Consider the following 16369-nt stretch of genomic DNA (forward strand, 5'->3'; position numbering starts at 1 on the left):
CCCACACACACACACACACCTGTTGGCTTCTGTTCTTTTCTGTTGTGTTTTTTTGCAAGATTTACTGAGCGATTGATACTGAGAACGGAGGATCCTGCGGGGGTGGGGCGTCTTGCAGTTGGGCTGGCCACTTGGAGCTCTTAGAGAGGGGGGGGGGGGGGGGTGGGGGTAGCTGCTGGGGGGAAAGGGGGCAGAGAGCGGCAGAGAGCTCTCTCCTTCATGCTTGAGAGAAGAGAGCGCAAGAGCTGAGTCCTCCCTACAGTGAGTTACAGCTGTCAGTGATTGCATTGCAAGCAACGAAAGCTCCTTCTTGGCTCAGGTGGGTCCCCGGTGGCCAGGAGACGCCAGTAGCCAGCTCCGCCTCCTGGCAACCAGGTGTGCAGATGGAACTGCTGTGCTGGGACGGGGAGTGATTGGAAGAGGAGGCGGGGAGGGTGAGCTGGTATCTCCCAGGCTGGCCGCTGGGTGCCCGAGCAGCCCGGGGGCAGGGAAGCCAGGCCAGTCACACCCACCCAGGCCACCCCTCCCCGCCTCCTCTACCAATCACCCCCCACACACACACACCCGGGTCCCAGCAGCAGGTTTACATGGCCCGCCGGTCATCAGGAGTTGCTGTCTCCCAGCCCAGCTGCAGGACACCCCCCTCCCCCCAGCTGCCAAGCCCGGCCGAAACAGAGCCAGAGCAGCTCTGAGCCACCCTCCTCCTTCGTCCCTCGCTGCAGGCTCCAGTGGCTGCAAGGTCTCCATTCCTAGACTCAGTGTCTGCTGGGCTCTCAGCGCAAAGGCACGCCACCGTCGGGAGTGGGCGGGGCTTCGACTCAGGAGTCGTGGTGTGCCCCCACGTGACCTACAATTCTGCTACGCCCAAGGCAGCTGCCCCCTTTGCCCTATGGGGGGTCCGCCTCTGCTGGCCATCAGCAATTCAGGCCTCTTTATTTCTCCTTTCCTTTCCCCACAAGCAAGCAGCAAAAAGTTTGCAAATGTGGCTAATTTTCAGAAATTACAGAGGGTAGAATGCAAGAATGTGAGAAAAGCCCAGCTGCACCAGAGCGCTGTAGCTTATCCAAAAAGTGTTCTGTTTTCCTTGAGGTAATGTAGCCAGAGGGACTGATAATAATTATTTTGTTTTAATATAATTTTTATAGACATATAGTGTTAGTAGAATTTGGGTTTATTCTGGTTTTCTGTAAAAGGCTTTCCTTCCTGCTGTAAAATGTATTTGTACAGAACCAAAATTCTGGATCCTCCTTGGAGCTGGTAGCCAAGCAATGCTCACATTCCAGAAACTCACAGATGGTGGCTGAATAGTTTCCAAACTTTTTCCCTGAAACCACTGTCACAAGCTGGTTGAAACAAAAAAAATATTAGATTATGCTAAAGGTGGACCCAGAGAAACAGGATGCAGACAGTTAATGAATCAGGCAAACCCCTTCTGCATTTTGACATAGCCCCGAGCAATTGTCACACACACCCAGGATGCATAAGAGCCAGCAGGCAAACTTATCAGATGCTTTGGAGGAAGGAGTCTATGGTGCAGTGGTCCCTCCCAGGGGCGTACCTAGGCGAACTTGAGCCCTGGGCAAAACCTGAGTTTGATGCCCCCCCCCCATGGGTGGCCACCCTCCCCCACCATGACCAAACAATGATTTTTTCCACCAGGTCGTTTCAAAGTCACCATCACATTATAGAACATCTCCCAACTCACAAATCTGAACATAGCAATGGGCCATGCCACACAGCTGAAATAATATTTGGAAAACATTTTCAAAATGCTTTCAAAATGTTTTATTACTGCTATGAAAACATTTTATGATGTTGTATCCAGTCCCCCCAATTGGGGGAAACAGCATCACTTTCAATGTTATTTAAACTGGGGGGGCCCAGATTCTCCCTTTAAGGTGGATTTCTAAAAGGAGGAATCTTGGGCTCCCCGAAGCTTAAAACAAGTGATGCTTTGGAATCCACCCCCCCAAACAGTGCATCATGTTTAAAATGGTGTTTAAACTGGGGACCTCAGATTTCTCCTTTTAAATCCATGCCGAAGGGGGGTAGATTTAATAACAACAACAACAACCACCACCACCACACTTTATTAGGCACTGAGAGAAGGAATAAAACAAGAAAGAAAGAAAACAAGCATTGGTGGGAAGGGAGTGAATTTAAAAAGAGAATCTGTGGAAATTTAGGGGGTGCTGTTGTCAGGGGTGCAATTATTAAGATAGCAGCACCAAAATTTCAGAGTATCTTCGTGAGACCCTACTCATTGAATTGCTCACTCAGATTTCTGAGTGAAGTCCTGGTTCAATAGGGGTCCAAAGTTATGGACCTCGTCAAGGCAGGTGAAAGAGCCCCTGGCTCTCTCCTATTAGAAGGCTCCCCATTGGAAACAATGGGGGATGGGGGCACTCCCTTTGGGACTCCATAACTTTGGACTCCCTAAACCAAACCTCACCAAACCTGGGTGATATCATCAGGAGAGTCTCCCAAAAAATCCCTGAAATTTTGGTGCTGCTAGCCTAAAATCTGCGCCCCCTCCAGGCCAAAAACGGAAAAACACTGAAAATACAAAATCCCTCACAAACGTGCAATTTTGTCGCCCACCACAAGGTGGCGCCCAGGGCAGCTGCCCACTTTGCCCAATGGGAGGTACGCCTCTGGTCCCTCCCGTTCCTAAATCGCACCTCCCCCAGGCCCCACCCCCCAAATCTCCAGGTATTTGCCAATTCTAAGGAGTCTATATGTTGGGCCAGGGCCACAACTCTGTGGGGCAAATTAGGGAGCAAAAGTTGATTCCCCCTTAGTTTCCTGGACTCAATCCAATCCTGCGTTATCACAAGGACAACTATCCAGAGGTATTTCCTCACCAAAGATAAGACCTGGACGTCTCAGAAGAATGGCCCTTGATGGCCCTGGATTGCCATTGTATAATTCAATCTATGATGTAACCTCCAAAATTTACTATAAGAAGTCTGTATTTTTCTGTGTTGAGGGTGCCTTTTGCTGGGCTTGGCTGTGGCCATGCCTGGTGTGGACCAAGCTGCTGAATTCACTTCTTACTGAACAAAACTCTATTTGACCCCATTAAAACTTTATTTTATTTTTCAATTTGAATTTTGTGGCTTCAATTTTATTTGCTGCCAATTTTATTTGCTGCCACAACTCTGTGGGGCAAATTAGGGAGCAAAAGTTGATTCCCCCTTAGTTTCCTGGACTCAATCCAAATCCCCCCCACTGTTACTTTTGAAACTGCGCACCAAGGGACTGGCCCCATACTGGTATGTAGTAGAACAGTGGTGGCGAACCTATGGCATGGGTGCCAGAGGTGGCACTCAGAGCCCTCTCTGTGGGCACGCACAAACAGAATTCCCCCCCCCACACACACACACACATCTAGGCTGGCGTCGCGAAGGGGGCATTGTTGGCTTTTGTAAGCTTCTCCCCAGAAATCCTTTTGATCTTTAAGGTGCTGCTAAAGCAAAGAAAGGTTTTGAATCTGAACCTCTCAATCCCAGCCCAGCCTTCGATCCACACTGATGAAAGGAAGGATAAATCCGTTTATTGCACTCATAGCCCTTCTTTCATTTGACCTACTCATTACAATCCTGTGAAGTAGGCCAGGCAGAAAGAAGGGCAGGGAGCACGGGGTGGGAGGAGAGGAGAGTGTCAGATTCCTGAAGTTACCAGCAGGGGGCAATGTGACCCTTCCTTTCCCACTTTCTACTACAGTGATGGCGAACCTTTTTGAGACCGAGTGCCCAAATTGCAACCCAAAACCCATTTATTTATCTCAAAGTGCCAGCAATTTAACCTGAATACTGAGGTTTTAGTTTAGAAAAAACAGTTGGCTCCGAGGTGTGTGTTACTTGGGAGTAAGCTTGGTGGTAGTCGGTGGCTTTGCTTTGAAGCAACCATGCAACTCTTCCAATGGGTGAATCACGACCCTAGGAGGGTTTACTCAGAAGCAAGCCCCACTGCCAGCAACTGAGCTTACTCCCAGGTAAAGGATTGCGCTTTAGTTCTTCGCATGAAAATCAGTGGGGTTTAACAGTGCTTAACAGGGTTACCTACACTGCTTCCCCAAAACTAGGTCTTAGGTTTAATGCTAATAATTGAGCTCAGCAGCCCAAGCCAGCCACATCTGGGTGTGTGTGTGTGGGGGGGGGATTCTGTTTGTGCGTGCCCACAGAGAGGGCTCTGAGTGCCACCTCTGGCACCCTTGCCATAGGTTCGCCACCACTGTTCTACTACATACCAGTATGGGGCCAGTCCCTTGGTATGCAGTTTCAAAAGTAACAGTGGGGGGAATTTGGATTGAGTCCAGGAAACTAAGGGGGAATCAACTTTTGCTCCCTAATTTGCCCCACAGAGTTGTGGCCCTGGCCCAACATATAGACTCCTTAGAATTGGCAAATACCTGGAGATTTGGGGGGTGGGGCCTGGGGGAGGAGCGATTTAGGAACGGGAGGGACCACTGCACCATAGACTCCTTCCTCCAAAGCAACCGTTTTCTCCAGGGGAACTGATCTGGATTGTGTGCAGAGCAGTTGCAATAGTGCAGTGATGGCGAACCTATGGCACGGGTGCCAGAGGTGGCACTCGGAGCCCTCTCTGTGTGCACGCACAAACAGAGTTCATCAAGTGGGGGGGGGGGAAATCACCCCCCCACCCACACATCTCGGCTGGCCTGGGCTCAATGGCTGGGAGCTCACTATTAGCATTAAACCTAGAAGACTGCTCTACGTTTTGGGGAAGCAGTGTAGGTAATCCTGTTAAGCACTGTTAAACCCCACTGATTTTCATGCAAAGAACTAAAGTGCGATCCTTTACCTGGGAGTGAGCTCGGTTGCTGGCAATGGGGCTTGCTTCTGCGTAAACCCTCCTAGGGTCGTGATTCACCGTTCGAAGAGTTGCATGGCTGCTTCAAAGCAAAGCCAATGACTACCACCAAGCTTACTCCCGAGTAACGCACGCCTCGGAGCCAACCATTTTTTCTAAACTAAAACCTCAGCATTCAGGTTAAATTGCCGTGTTGGCACTTTGCGATAAATAAGTGGGTTTTGGGTTGCAGTTTGGGCACTTGGTCTCAAAAAGGTTCGCAATCACTGCAATAGTGGGACATCGGCAGGTGCGACCTGGAGGCTGACAACCGAGGTACTCCCTCTTGAGGCTGCTTTTAAAGCTAACATGCACACAATCGCCTTCTGATCCAGATACTGGGTGCTGGCTTCATGCAAACGAAGAGAGGGCAATAGAAACCCCCTGGTGTGAGAGGGTGTATAACCCCTATGTTCAGAACGGGATGACCCAGAAAGGGGTGGAGACTGAAAGCAGCAGGTGGCTGCAAAAACTCATGAAGTTGGAGGAAGTAAGGGGTGTTGTTTTTTATAAGCTCTTAAGAACATAAGAACATCAGAAGGAGTCTGCTGGATCAGACCAGAGTCCATCTAGTCCAGCACTCTGCTACTCGCAGTGGCCCACCAGGTGCCTTTGGGAGCTCACGTGCAGGATGGGAAAGCAATGGCCCTCTGCGGCTGTTGCTCCCGAGCACCTGGTCTGCTAAGGCATTTGCAATCTCAGATCAAGGAGGATCAAGATTGGTAGCCAGAGATTGACTTCTCCTCCATAAATCTGTCGAAACCCCTTTTAAAGCTATCCAGGTGAGTGCCCATCACCACCTCCTGTGGCAGCATATTCCAAACACCAATCACGTGTTGCGTGAAGAAATGTTAACACTTCTTAACACCTTGTTTAAGGTAACTGCAGTGTTGTTGGGAACTAGTGGGAAGGGAGTTTATTTTTTTTGCTATATTGTATATGTTAGAATTTGTTGTTTCAAGGTTTTTTGTGTATGTAAATGGTGAGAGTTCTTTTGGGGACCTTCATCATCTCGAATCCAGTTCACCAAACCTCTGGAGTCTCCATGAGCCACCCACCAGCAGGAAGAAATGGACTTGGCATCATCAGACTGTAATTGGAAGGACTTGGAATGAAACCTGAACAGGGCTTTGGAGTGTTAAGGTAAATGTTAATGTTTGATAAGTGTCATATGTTAAGGAAAAGTAAATCATTTTGTTTAAACTGTAGTTGTTGCAAACTCCTTCCAAGTTCTGCCGCACAGAACCCACAAGCAGAGGTTACAAGAGCACCTTTATGCATATTGTGGGCACACTAGCTAAGGAGCCAGGATTGGCACTCAAGCCTGAAGAGCGTGGGCCACAGTACTTGGGCAGAGTGTCTTTTGATTTTGGAGTTGCTTCGATTTCAAATCTCCTCTGCCTCCGAATGTTATCAGTCTGCCCAGATTCCCCCCGTGTTGCGCTGCTTTGCTTCCTTTCCAGTGGCCTCAACAGTCCCTGGTCAGGCAGGGTGGTTCAGCAGCAGAGCAGAGTCCGGGGGTGGGGTGGGGGAGGGGGTGTCCCCCATTGCCCCGCCTCCTCTCACAGGCCAGGCACAGATCAGGTGCCAGCAGAACCAGCCTGACTTCTTTGCTGCGGTCCCCCCAGCAGAACAGGCATTGGCGGGTCTGCGAGCAAGAATGCGCCCCCACAGATAGGAAAGATGCCCAGCAGACCATCTTGCCTCGTGGGTCCTTTTTCTAAGCTTCACAAGCCCCAGAAGGACACTGCCGGAGACACGCCATCCAGGACTTGGGGCTCAGCCAACTCCAGGTTGGGAAACTTCTGGGGATTTGGGGGTGGAACCCAGGGAAGGTGGGGTTTGTTTGGGGAGGGCAGGATGTGATGCTGTAGAGCCCATGCTCTGAAGCAGCCGTCTTCTCCAGGGGAACTGATCTCTGTCATCTGGATGAGCTCCAGCCCTCACCTGGAGGCTGGCAACTCTAGCAGAGAGTGGATCACCATCCACTGACTAATGCTGGTAGACCACGGAGTGCCAGCAGGTGATGGGCTGGCTTGTGAGCCACTATTTTCAAAGTAGGATGCAAGCCACGGCCACGTTGCGTCTTCACTACCCAGAGATCCTGGGCCTGCCATCCTGCGGCGCACATTTAAGAGACACGGGGAGACTTGCAGAATTCCAGCCAGGGAGCAAAGAAACTATTTGTGGCTGGGATAAGCTACTGGGGCTGGTTTGAGTTCTTTTTCACGTCACGTTTTCTTCTTTCTGACTGGCTCGCTTTCTCTGTCTGATGCAGATTTTTTTTTTTGCTTCTTTGTGTACCATTTTCATGCAGCAGGAGTGCCAGCCTGCAGGTGGAACCCGTGGAATTACCAGGGATTTGCAGGTGACAGAAATCAGTTGTCTTGGAGAAAGTGAATGCTTGAGAGGATGGACTCTGTGACCTGGCACTCTGCTGAGGTCCCTGCCCCCCCCCCCCGCAAGCTCCTTCCCCAATTCTCCAGGAGTTCCCCAATCAGGAGGCTCAATGCAAGTGACAGCGGCCAGTTTCAGCCAAGATAGGGGAGTGTGTTTTTCTTGAGGGTGGTGGGGTTTCCTTCATAGCCTGTGGACTATGTTTCAAGCCAACAGCAAAAATGAGCCTTTAGATATCTGCGGGGGACTCATCTGTCCCATCCTTAGTCTTCCAGACAGGTTCTATAACTTGGGAAGAAAATGCCAGAAACCGTCTCTTCTTGGACCAAAATCAAGAGGCTGCCCAATCTGGGATAGGTTGGAAGTGACAATGGCCAGTTTTGACCAAGACGGGGAAATGTGTTCATGTTGAGAATGTGGTGGTTTCCCTCATAATCTGTGGACATTGTTTCAAGCCTACCATAAAAATTAGCCTTTAGATATCGGGCAGGCGGGCGGGCGGGCGGGCGGGGGGGGGCTCACCTTTTCAGTTCTTTGTTCTCAGTCTTCTACACAGGTTATGTATCTTGGGGAGAAATTTCTGTAGCCACACACAAGCCTGGCCCAAAATCAAGAGGGTGGACAGTTTGGGGTTGGTTGGGCTAATGGGGACCTTGGAGGGGGAAGTGGTCTGACCCAGCTAGAACCTGGCCGATGCGGCTCGAGGTCTCGTTTGTATATTCCCAATATGCTGCTGCCAGTTCCCCTCTGTGCTGCAGTCTCACAGGACAGAACAAGTGGCAGACAAGAGCATCGTCAGGAGCCAGTCCAAGAGGTCAAGGCAGGCAGCAGGCGAAGACGTAGTCACGGGTCAGTTCCACAGATCACGGCACAGATCAGTAACAGGCTGGAAATCAGCAGTGGACCAGGCACATGGAGGCAACAAGAAACACACTTGATGCACCCAGGAAGAAGCAAGCTCACAGCCAGGCTTATATAGAGAGCCTTGTCCAAGGGGCTGGGATTCTGCAAGGAGTTAATCCTCTAATCTTCCATACCTTGCTGTCAAATGAACTCCTTTGCTTCTGCAGCAGCTGCCTCTGCTTCTGCCTCCTCAGCACAGCTGGCTTATCACTGGGTTCCCTTGGAGGATCTGCAGGCTCCTCTACCTGCACGTCATAGGGCAGGGCAGGGCAGGGCGTTGGCTCTGCTGCCTGGTCTTCCTCAGGAGCAGCCTCCTCTGGCTGTACTGTGCCCTCAGGTTCTGCCTCTGTATTCTGGTTCTGCCCCTGTATTCCAGGGGCTGTATCCTGGAAAGTACACCCTCTCTGTCTCCCACTCCTAATCCCAGTTGCCAACAGTCCTTGTGGAGGTTGGTAGCCCAGATTTTGCACAAGGAAGGGCCTTTCCTGAAGCAGAGCCTTGGTCTGTCCGGGTCAGTCTTGCCTGCTCAGAGCGGCAGCCCATCATTCGCTGCCTGGTCCTTTTCACTAGTGCAGGGGTTGGGAACCCGCGGCTTGCAAGCCGCATGCGGCTCTTCCGCTGCTGTTCTGCTGCTCCATGAGTGGAGCCGCCGGGCCCCTCTTTGCCCACCCTGCAAGAAGCAGGGCGGGCACATCTCTAGCCCGCGGCCGGCAAGGCCGCGCTGCAGGCTTTGACTCCTGCCCACCCCGCTGCTTGCGGGGCGGGCACTCTCCCGGCGGCCGGGCAGGCCAAGCTGCCGGGCCCCTCTTCGCCCGCCCTGCAGGAAGCAGGGCGGGCACATCTCTAGCCCGCGGAGGGGGGTGGCCAGGCGAGGAGGGGGGGAGAGGCAGCCGAGTCAGCTTGAGGAGAGCCAGACTGTGAGGCGGCGAATGCCGGGTGAGGGTGGGGGGGGGTGAGCCAAATGGCTCTTTGAGGGGAAAAGGTTCCCGACCCCTGCACTAGTGGTGCTGGGGATTGAACCAGGCAGATGCTCTGTCATCTAGGTCTTTGGGCCCCTCTGTGGAGCCTCTGGTCCTGAGAGTGGTGGAACGGAGCCATTCTGAGCAAGCCCCTTCATTTAAATCAAAGTGAGATGAACTGTGGAGACAGAACCGGTGCTCCAGTATTGTGTGCAAACTGTGTTTGTATGAGAGAGAGGGCGGGGGTGGGGTCTGATCAAATCACCCCCTTCTTTGTTCCAGCAGCACACTTTGGCTCCTTCTGCACATGCAGAATAATGCATTTTCAATCCACTTTCAATGCACTTTGCAGCTGGGTTTTACTGTGCAGAATAGCAAAATCCACTTGCAAACAATTGTGAAAGTATTGGAACACAGAGTATTGGAGTATTGGAACACAGAGCCCTCCGGGGATGGGGCAGTATAAAAGCCTAAAATATAAATAAATAAATAAATAAATAAAATAAAGTGGATTGAAAGTGGATTATTCTGCATCTGCGGAAGGGGCCTTTGCTCTGTGTTCCAATACTCCCTGATTCAGTTTCAAGTCAAGGAGTTTCTCATGAAGGAAGAAACTGGAGCAGGCATGCTTTGCTGCAGCTTTCCACGCTTTGGGGCTGTTTACATCTCCTCTTCCTCTTGGCAAGACAGTTGCATGCATATGCCCTGATAAGACACTGCCAAGAGAAAGGGTGATCACCTAAGCTGGAAAGGTTCGGACTGGTTTCATAGCAGAAGACTGGGCCATGCGAAAGAGCTGTGCCGTCTCGTTTGGAAAAGAAGGTGCCCTCGCTCCACTGGCCAACTTCTGTGCAGAGTGGGGACGGCCGGGTTTTCCTGCCCTGGATGCACCAACGTGAATGGAAGAGAAATTCAAACACACAACCATCCATCCTCTGTCTCCCTTGGGCAGCTTGGGTTGCCACTTCTGGGTTGGGAAATTCCTGGAGCTTGAAGAGGGTGGGGTTTGGGGAAGGAGGGACCTCAGCAGGGCAGAGCACAGAGCGCCACGGAGCCCACCTTCCAAAGCTGCCGTTTTCTCCAGGGGCGGGGGGTTCATCTCTGTCGTCTGGAGATTATATGCAACTCCAGGAGATGGCCAGGCTAGGGCTATCCTGGCCCTGGGGACATGTGGGGGGTGCAAAATCGCCCCCACCCCCACCCCTTTCTCCCCCCACCCCCGCGCCCACTAAGTAGCCGGACCGGGAGCAGCAGGGCCAGGAGCCTGCCGCTGCCCCCCTTCTGGCTCATCCCGGCCAGGCTGCCCGGGGCTGCTGTCAGCTAAGGTAAGTGGGTGCGGGAAGAGCGCGGTGTGTGTGTGTGTGTGTGTGCCCTGAGCAGGTGTTGCCCCAGGTGCCATTTCCCACCTGGTGTGCCTCTGCCCCAGGCAATCCCGTGGGGCTGGGCAACCCTGTTAACATTCAGGGCGCAAGTCTCTTTTGGATGCCACAAAGGCTGCCAAAGACTGGACGTTTCCAAAGCGCCTTGTGGATGCGGCATCCCTTCACCAGTTATGATGATCCCTCTTTGGCACATCTGTTCTAATCTCTCCACTCCCCCTCATGTATCTTCAGTCCAAACACCAAACTGCCAAACAAGCGGCTCTGTTTTTGAAATGTGGTTTCCCAGAATATAGGTTTACTTTATCTGAACAAACACTCACCTGAAAGAACCTTGGCCTTTTTAAAAAGCCGGGATTATGTAGGCACAGCGAGGGTCAGGGGCCAGAGATGCTCAGGTCTACTAGCCAGTGTCTGAACATCCTCTTTTTATTAAGAAGGGGGTGTTGGCTTCTCCCCCAAAAAGGCTGTCAGGATTTGCTGCTGCGGGGGAGTAGAGCTGTTGCTGTAAACTCCCTCTGTGTGTGTGTGTGTGCGTGTGTGTCCCCTCTCTTCAATATGTCAAATTCTTGGAATTCCCCCTCTTGCAAGGGGGGAGCTTATCAGGTTGGCACAGCCTACAGGGAATGCCCCTCCCTTTCCACCACCTAGTTTGCCACCACCTCCCTCGCCAGATACCCCCTAACAGGCCCCACTGGGGAAGAGAAAGTCTCACTTTCGTGGATGGGAATGCCTTTCTTTTTTCTTTTCGTCTTTTGCTCCAGGCTTGAAGGACAGCCGGTGTGAGGCTGGGCAGTGAATTGTGTGCAAGGAATGGATTTCCATAAAAACCTGGGGCAGAGCAGACAGGAGCCGAATGGAGGCTGAACAGGTTGGTGGGCGCCCGGTGTCAAATGGGCTGCTGGTTTTCTGTTGCAGCCGAGAAGAGTGTGCTGTGTTCAAGAGCCACTCCCGAATCATCTGGAAAGGACCATCCACAGGGGTCCCAGCAATCAATGTCAGGTACACCTTATATGCTCTGGCTTGGATAGCGCAAGAGGGCCTGATCTCATCATAGCTTGGAAGCTAAGAGGGTCGGACCTGATCAGTGTTTGGAGGGGAGACTGCGGAGGAAGGCCAGGATCCCACAGCAGAGGCCAGCCGGCAAAGGGCAAACCACCTCTGAACCTTTCTTGCCTTGAAGACCCCACTGGGGGTGGGGGGGGGGTGGCAGTCATAAAGTAGTTGGAATTTGACAGCAAACAGAAAATAATAATAATTAATTTTGGTGCTCTGAAAGACTTCCTCTTCTAAAAAAATGTTCAATTTTATTGCATGCAATACTCTCCAAATTGTGTATTAAATATATGCCAACCATATATTTCTCACCAACATGACATCCCTTGAGATATCTAAACAGGGCTATCATGTCACCTCTTTACCTTCTCTTCATCAAACTAAACAAACCCAGCTTCCTAAGTCTCTTCTTGTAGGAAGTTTCCAGACCTTCCCGAGCCTCGTTCTGGCTGATGCCAGGGGGCACTCCTCCCTGTAAGTCATCATATTATGAAACTGTCCATCTATGCCCTTCCAAGGCATCCATCGTGCCCCCTCCCCCCGCCCCCCGGTGGCCAGGAGACAATTGCATTCTCAACATTGATTTCTAGCCATGCATCTGTGCCTTTGCTTCGCTCTGCAGAAATTCTGCAGGTGGTGTTTTGTCAGCCTGGAGATGTATTGCTGCATGTGCATAAATAGGATTCCCCATCCCGTGATTTCCCGTCGAGTTCTAAGACACTTCTAGTGAGTTTGTGGGTTCAGCCGGTTGGCACAGGATCCTCCGAGTGCTGAGGGTTGTTAAAATTTGTCAGTTTACTTATGCCATTTCAACTGCCACTGTGACCACTTGTTGTGACTTATAAAATCATGACCTCCTCCGATAGAAGAGAATAATGCTGACAAAAACACACCATGAAGCACACCCAGCATTTTTGGGACAAAAGACAAACACAAGGAGCATCTGGAGAGTCAGCCAATATGGGTGTGCATCTTTCTCTTCTCGGCCTCCTGAAGCCTGAAAGAATAGAGAACTAATAAAATTATGTATTGTCAAAGGCTTTCATGGCTGGAATCACTGGGGTGTTGTGGGTTTTCTGGGTTGTATGGCTGTGTTCCAGTAGCATTTTCTCCTAACGTTTCGCCTGCAGATGCAAAATGCTACTAGAACACAGCCATACAACCCAGAAAAACCACAACACCCTAATAAAATTATGATTCCAAATTATGATTCCAATGAAGGCCAACTAAAGGGAGGCAAGATCAGTCTATCATGCAGAGCTGCAATGGACACTCTCCTTTTTGAGCTGGTCGATGATGGGAGCTTAATTAGAGGAATCCCTTCTTTCTTCCTTGGGGCAAATGCTTTAACCTCTCTTTGTCACCAGGGCAGAATTTGGAAGCCACTGAGTTAACCACGGGTCACTTAATTTGGGTTGCCAACCTCTAGGAGTGGTTTCGAGATCTCTCAAGATTCTCACTGATCTCCAGACTACAGAAATCCGTTCAGCAGCAGAAAATGGCAGCTTTGGAGGGCAAACTCTCTGTTCCCTTCCTCCCTTCCCCAAACTCTGCCCTTCCCAGGTTTTCCCTCCAAATCTCCAGAAATGTCCCAACCCAGACCTGGCAACCCCGGCGCACAGCCAGCCTCCTGCAGCCTCGACAGTGTGAACACTGTATCAATAGGGAGGCAACTGCTAAGCCTTGGGAGACCACAAACTTCTGGCTGGTACTGTCACCTCAATGGGTTACGAGGTCTCCAGGCCTGTCCTGCACAAAGCACTTGTAAGAGCTCTCCAAATCTGGGACTGTGCCTGGCCAATGGAGAGGGGGACATACGTATTTGTCAACAATGCCAGCTGCAGGCAAACCAAGCCTGCGTTCTAGAGGGCGATGCTCCATTCGTCCTGGACTCTCGACCTCCTGGCATGAGATAAGCTACAGGTCATAAAAAGAATAGCTGGAGTTCAGTAAGCAAAATCCAGAGCAAAGAATGAGCACAGTTGAAAGAATTTGGACCCGGGCAAATACCAGTCAGAGCAGATGGGACAGGAAGGATCTGGGAGGAGAATTCCTGAGGCGGCTCCACCTTCACCTTGTGCTCGGATGGCCAGGTCATCTTCTTCCTCTCTTCTTCCTCTCTTGCAAGCTTGGAAATAGTTCTCTGGGAGGTTACCAACAGCGAGCTGGAATGGATTCCAAACGATTGGGCTCAGGGGTAGGTTTAATCAGGGGAAGTGTCAATGCTGGCTTAAGGAGCTAAAAATCTGGAATGTTTGGACAGCGCTTTGAAGGACGTGGGGAAGGATGGGGGGCAAGAAAGAAACATGCAAATATCTGGGGAGAGGCAGGCGGCACTCAGAGACGGCCCCCTGCTGACAATTTCCAAAATGAGACATGGCTGAGCAACTGTGAGCAAGTGTTCCCGGTTTCATTTTCTTTTTAAATATTCCCTGGATTTTGAAGCTTCCCTGGTATTGTGTGCATGCATTGTGCAGTTTCTATCTGCACAATGGGTGTTATTATGCCAGTATATATATATATAAATGAATGAATTTTAAGGGGGGGGGAAGGAAATTGAAAACAGGAAGCAGAATACAGAGTCCCCAAATTCTATTGAGTAGAGACGAATGGGGAAAGAAGTGGCAAACCACCCCATAAGCAAAGTCTCCCTAGTAAATGTCATGGTGTGACGTCACTCCAGGAATGACCCAGTGCTCACACAGGGGACAACCTTTACCCTTACATAAATCTTGACTTCCTCAGCGCTGTCCCCAAATCTCCAGAAATTTCCTGAGCCCTGGATGGCCACTGTGCCCTGGTCCCACCTGTTTCAGCTCTTTCATGATCTGTATCTAGCTAGCCTGTGGACAGTTTTTATTAATACAATTTTAGAATGTGCTGCATGTTGCTTTATGCGTCTTCTTCTTTTACTCCTGGCTTCTTTGGCTTTGTTGTATTTTTTAATCATATGTAGCAGAGGCTGCATGTTAATTTTTCAAACAGAGCATTCAAAACCCTTGTCTATTATATTCCCAAGTTATTCCCCTGAGGACTATAAATGTCTTTGGTTTCTTTTCATTTAAAAGAAAATTAACTGAAATATTCTGACTACCTGGCTGTGCAAAGTACACCTGCTGAGATCAGCAAGGCTCAGCTCTATCAGACAAGTGCTCCATTATCGTCCCTCGTAGGAGAATCTAGGACTCCCTGGATGTGATTCTGCCAGGTGGTTTTCTTCTACTTCCCTCTCCTGCCAGCTTAGATGCTGCCCAGCTCCCCTGGGGGCACGCACACGGAACTGGCAAAAGTAATCCTATTTACAGGAAATAATGCACCTGAAATGTTACCACCATTCAGAGGTTGCCAAATCTCTTCACCATTATGGCTGCTCTCCTGGTCTTCATGCTTACTGGGCTGTTTGGGTTGCAGAAGCCCTGCACAAAATGAAGAGAAATGAATAACAGAATCCTAGAGTTGGAAGAGACCACAAGAAGAAGAAGAAGAAGAAGAAGAAGAGGAGGAGGAGGAGGAGGAGGAGGAGGAGGAGGAGGAGGAGGAGGAGGAGGAGGAGGAGGAGGAGTTTGGATTTATATCCCCCCTTTCTCTCCTGCAGGAGACTCAAAGGGGCTGACAATCTCCTTGCCCTTCCCCCCTCACAACAAACACCCTGTGAGGTGGGTGGGGCTGAGAGAGCTTTGGAAAGCTGTGACTAGCCCAAGGTCACCCAGCTGGCGTGTGTGGGAGTGCATAGGCTAATCTGAAGAAGGGCCATCAAATCCAACCCCCGGCCATGCAGGAACACACAATCAAAGCACTCCTGACAGGTGGCCACAGGCCACAGACAGGGATACCCATGTCCCTGGGCGCATGCCTTTCCGTCATGTGGGGGGCGCTGGAGGGCCGCCAAGTGACCAAAGACATGCGCCCGCAGCTGGCGGCCCACCCTGCTCCCTGCAGCGCGGTGGCGGATGGAGTGTCCATCCGCTGCCCTGCCACTTGCTAGAGGCCTAGCAGCTTACTTGTGAGTCGGGCTCTAGGAAGTGGCGTGGTGGCGGATGGAGTGCTTCACCCACCTCCCCACCGCTTCCCAGAGCCCGACTTGCGAGCAAGCTGCTTGGCCTCCGGCTGGCTGCTGCCCACCCCACCTCCGAGCTGGCGCCCTCTCGGAGTGATGGAAGTGGGGTTGAGGAGTGCCCAGCTGGGCCACGGAAGGCTGCTGCCAGACCACCCCGCCCCACCTCCACCGGAGCCTGCTCCAAGAAGGCACCAGATCGGAGGCAGGGTGGGCAACAGCCTTCTGCAGACCCGCTGGGCACCCCCCGCCAGACGGCCTGAGACTGCCACTGGCTCAGGTAAGTGTGGGGATGGGGCTCTGCAAGGTGCGGGGGGGGCACACGGAGGGGGTTTCGTCTCCGGATGCTGTTTGGCCCCCGTGCACCTCTGCAGCTGACCATCCAGCCTCTGTTGAAAACTTCCAAAGAAGGAGACTCCACCGCTCTCCGAGGCAGCACATTCCACTGTCAAACAGCCCTGAAGGTCAGGAAGTTCTTCCTGATGTTCAGGTGGAATCTCTTTTCCTGCACCTTGAATCCATTGCTCCGTGTCCTTAGTCCTAGTAATTGAGGCAGCAGATAACAAGCTTGCTCCAAACATCCACAATGAGCAGAACTGGGTGCTATTTTCCTCCTGCACCTACCTTCCATTTTCTGGGATTGGTTCGCAGGTGGGCTCTTGGGAGTTGCCGGACAGCTGAAGGCTTAAACAGAACACATGGAATTCTCTGCTACTGAGAATAGCAATGGTGGCAAGATTTAGAAG

General features: G+C 51.3%; 1 protein-coding gene across 9 annotated transcripts in view; it reads left to right on the forward strand.

The window, feature by feature from the left end:
- The first annotated feature begins 6564 nt into the window (after positions 1–6564).
- LOC125432884 (mitotic spindle positioning) overlaps positions 6565–16369 on the forward strand; it is a 46505-nt gene continuing 36700 nt past the window's right edge. For 6 of the 9 annotated variants that reach the window (XR_007244564.1, XM_048496970.1, XM_048496976.1 and 3 more), the window contains exon 1: positions 11214–11384. The gene's annotated coding sequence lies outside the window, so the exon portion shown is untranslated. Of the gene's footprint in view, positions 6669–11213; positions 11516–16369 lie in introns of those variants that run through there. The other 3 variants (XM_048496974.1, XM_048496973.1, XM_048496971.1) reach the window with 3 other exon arrangements.

This window comes from Sphaerodactylus townsendi, linkage group LG05 (assembly GCF_021028975.2).
Source record: "Sphaerodactylus townsendi isolate TG3544 linkage group LG05, MPM_Stown_v2.3, whole genome shotgun sequence".
Lineage (NCBI taxonomy): Eukaryota > Metazoa > Chordata > Lepidosauria > Squamata > Sphaerodactylidae > Sphaerodactylus > Sphaerodactylus townsendi.